We start from the raw sequence: 4,833 nt of genomic DNA on the forward strand, positions 1-4,833 counted from the left end.
CAAATTCAATATACACACATGATTTTTGATACGTAAATAAAATTACGATTTGCGCTCGGAAAGAAAAATGACGTGCGTTCGGTCCGACAGTCAAATTGGTACTAAAATATGAATACTGTTATGTTGGTATTTGTGTACGGTTACCGGCGAAAGTTGCGTCTACGCAGTTTGTATGTAAAAAGTTTGCAATGTTTGCTTCAATTTAACTGGCCAAGTGTGAGTCGGGTGGGCGTTCGGAGGATCTTTATTATTGTACGGTACTTTTTAGTGGTCTTCTTACTTAAAATAATAAAGAGGCAACATTTCTTTTGTATGTGATTGTGCCCTATACTTAGGGTCCTAAATTACGAAACAGATTTGAAAAATTCATTCACTGTTGGGAAGCTACAATGTTCACTAGTAACACGATATATTTTATAAACCGACTTCAAAAAAGGAGGAGGTTCTCAATTCGTCGGGATATTTTTTTTTATGTATGCTCACCGATTAATCGAAGACGCCTGGGCTCGATTCTCCTAATTTTACTTAAGCGACATACGATTCACATTCGACTGAGATCCAATCCCGACTCAATTACGATTGAAGCGCATGGCATTCCGCTATTTTTTCTTTGAAATAAACGTTTTTATTTTTTTCTGTCAATGTCTGTGTATTTTGTCTGCAAATGATTTACGATTGCAATATGATTGTAGAGTAACCGTATAGACCAAAATAGCACAGCTTTAGTATTATTAGTTTATTTATAGTAGTGAATTGATGCCGACTTTTGACTAATAGATGGCGCTGTATGTCTGGAAAAAAATTTACTTAAAACTATCCTATGTCCTTTCTCAAGTTCCAAATTATGTCCGTACCAAATTTCACACAAATCGGTTCAGTAGTTTAGGCGTGAAGAAAAGACAGACAGACAGACAGACAGACAGACAGACAGACAGACAGACAGACAGACAGACAGACAGTTACTTTTGCATCTATAATATTAGTTTGGACTTAGCTGGTCTCAGATCTCTCGACTGAAACCTTTGATTGGAGTTCATATTTTCTTTTAAATGTACCGGGTCAACTGTCGGCCCACTGGTTAGTCAGTGTGACTCATCATTTGAACAGCTTTTTTAACACGCTTACATTAGCTTCACTTTTAACTAACTATGTATGTTGGGGTCTTCCAGTCTAACCGGATGCAGCTGAGTACCAGTGTGCCACTTGGAGCGACTGCCTATCTGACCACCTCAACCCAGTTGCCTGGACAACTCAATACGCTTTGCAGATTGGGGTAGTCTTAGTTACATAGTCTTAGATAGAACACCATATAAGAGTCAGTCATTACAAACAACGGAAATTCTCCCTTGATATATGACAGCTGTCAATTGGTCAAAACAGTCGATATTCCTAACTTTTTATCTCCGACAAATGATGTTGTAAATTATAAGAGAGATAAAAGAAAAATTACTCCTGTGGCTGAACCACTGAATAGATGTTGTTTTTTTTTTACAATGCGTCATGGAATATTATAAAGTACCTACTAGCTTCTGCCAGCGGTTTCACCCGCATCCCGTGGGAACGACTTCCCGTACCGGAATAAAAAGTAGCCTATAGCCTTCCTCGATAAATGGGCTATTTAACACTGAAAGAAATTTTTAAATCGGACCAGTAGTCCCTGAGATTAGCGCGTTCAAACTAACAAACAAACTCTTCAGCTTTATAATATTAGTATAGATATTGTGATAGGTAATGTTATTATAATGTTCGTTAATGTGATTAGGTACGACACACCCGATATAAAGGCAGAAATAAAACCAACAGCTTGGGATGCTCAGATTAATATAATATAGTAATATTCGGATAAAACACAAAAGAACACAAAATAACTTCTTCATTGTTAATGCTTCGCCGGGCCCTGAAAACAAATACCGTTATGAAAACCACATCATTTATTATTATTTCTAAAGAAGAAGAAGAAACAAAACAAGGAGAAGAAGAAGGAACAAATGTGTCTTATTTATCGTAAAGAGGACACATTTTTTATTTGAACTCTAAAGGGTCCGAAAAAGTCACCCATTTGAAAACGTTATTTCATTGTTGGGAAGCTACATGATCCCTGAGTAACATAGATTATATTTTGTTCAGGTACGTGAGGACGTAAATCCTGAACGCGGGTGAAACCGCAGGAAAACCGCCAGTATCATTAATATTAATATTCTGTCATTGTTTGGAAAGCTATGTACACTATCCGCTAGTAATATAAGAGAAAATAAAAATAAAAAAAAGCCCTTTATGTCTACTACTTAATCATAAATATTCGAACATAACATAGTTGTACTCTATAATTAATATCTAACATTACTATTTAGTAAATAAATATTATTTACTATTCTTAACTCTTAAGTACTCCTAACTATTTTACATAATAATTTTGTCGTATAATCTTAGATTTTATTTGATAGTAGTAGTCGCCTCTGAGGCGTAGGACTCCCCTATCATATTCCATGTTTTCCTGTCCCGTGCCTTTTGCATCCAGTCCGAACCACATTTCTTATTAAACATGTAATAGCTAGTAATATAGGTAGGCTATACTTTATCCGGGCACGGGAAGATGTTCCCCGGTCGATCTCGTGAAGGATGACGTTCGCCTGGCTGACCATGTTTCCATATAAGATCAGCCAGCTGCGCAGGATATATTATAGTGCACAAGCATTTGCGCACACAGGTGCTCTCACTATTCTCTTCAAAGCAGCCGGGACCTATAGTTTATTGTGCCCTCCGATTTTGATTGTTGTCCAAGATATACTTAGTACATGTATACAAACTTAGAAAAGTTGCATTCGTACTTGCCTGCTTGGAAGCGAACCTTCACACTCATACTTGAGAGGTTGGTTTTCCCACAAGTCTACCACGCAAGACACATATTCTTTCACATACCAGTACATATAACAAAATGTTACTCAAGCAACAGAGAAGCTAGCGGATTCCTTATACCCGCATAGGTTATGATTTCCAAACCATTTCGTCATTATTATGTTTAGATAAGACAAAAAATTACCTTTCTGCGTGTACCTAGAAAAATGAATGATTTAATTCATGATTAATCGAATTCAACAATAATAAAACACGAAATGGAGTAAGCACCTGATAGTATTTTGCTATAGGTAGGTACTAATAATGTTATTAAAAGGAAATTGTTTGTTTGTAATGGATAAACTAAAATACTACAAAACTGATTTTTTAAATTCTTTCACTGCTGGAAAGCTGCACTCTTCCTGAGTAAAAAAGGCTAGGTATATTTTATCCCGGTACCGGCAGTAGTTCCCACGAGACGCGGGTCAAACCGCGGGAAAACGGCTAATCGATCATAAAATACATTTTATGAACCGTTTTGCAGACACAGGTCATTCTCTATTCCATCGCTCTCATAGCGCGATGGGACGGCAATCCGACCCGACCGGAGAGACGCAGGACCGAGACGTTATCGTGCTCTCCGATGCACAGTGTGTTATGATCACCAATTCAGTTTCCTGGCTGTTCGGAGAAAGTTCCTAAAATCCACAAAGCGACTTCGGCCCGACGAGGGTATCGAACCTAATATGATGAATAATATTCTTATATGAAGTGCCGCACAGCGCACTATATGTATAGGTGCACATAAATGATACATTGGGCATTTTTCATAATGATCAAGCATTTAAATAGACCTCGTATGTGAACAAACACCTCACATTTTGGTAAGAGTATTACACGGTTAACGTCCCATGTAAAATGTCCTTCAACGAGGAGGTCGAACATGATATCAGATCATTAAAAGCAGGATCATCATATCTCAGAAAGGCGACATACAGTCGGCTTGACTTCTTTGACGGCTCCGCCTGTCCCACGCGAGCTTATCGTCCCACATGATTTTAACGCTTACCACCTGCTCCTGAACGCCTACGCGATTCGACAAAAAGATTCGCGAGATGGACAGCAGCAACTCCGAAGCCAAAAATTTCCCACAATGCGCTCATCAACATGTATGCAAAATTCGTCTATGTCCAGCAGTGGACTTTATTCAACTGTTACGACGAAATTTACATATTTTTAGGATTGTATAAAATATGTACTTAAAAATCTAAAAAAATTAAAGTAATTAGGTACATACCTGCCTCTAAAAAAAACAAAGACACAATAGCAAATGATTCAAAGAATATTTACGAAATGAGAATATTTACACAGACACGATATTTAGATGTGTTCAATCTATCCTTATCAGTAGCGGCGTAAGGGGGGGGCGGAGGGGGCGGTCCGCCCCGGGTACCACATCTGGGGGGGTGCCATCTCGGTCGGCACATATCTGCATGACCAGGATGATCGAGGTGGGACTGAGAGAGGTGTCACCCCTCTCAGTCCAGCTGTCACCCCTCTCTTGTATTTTTGCTTTTACCTGATTACTTAAATTAATTCCTCAACCTTGAAAAAAAAATCCGCTCGCTTCGCTCGCGGTTTTTTATTAATTTCTAGTTTATTCTGCGCTTACTTTTTGAGTCCTCAATCTAACAAAAAGTTCAAGTACCGAAGTAGCAAAAACAACCGACGCTCGTTACAGTCACGGTTTCTTTTTATTTGTGCTTAATTATGAGTTAAATTTGATTCCGTGACGATCCCGGATCAGAATAGGACGTCCCCATCTCTCTCCCGCGGGTGTCGTAAGAGGCGACTAAAGGGAACCTAAAGGCCAGTACATAACATCTGTACTTTGGGCCACCCGCACGGTGACGGGTAAATCACCACAATAGCATTCCCAAAGAGGGTTGGTGTCAGGCAGGCGGCCGACCATAAAACCTAAGCCAAAACTTCTGCAGC

The sequence above is a fragment of the Helicoverpa zea genome, chromosome 30 (genome assembly GCF_022581195.2).
Source record: "Helicoverpa zea isolate HzStark_Cry1AcR chromosome 30, ilHelZeax1.1, whole genome shotgun sequence".
In the NCBI taxonomy this organism is placed as follows: Eukaryota; Metazoa; Arthropoda; class Insecta; order Lepidoptera; family Noctuidae; genus Helicoverpa; species Helicoverpa zea.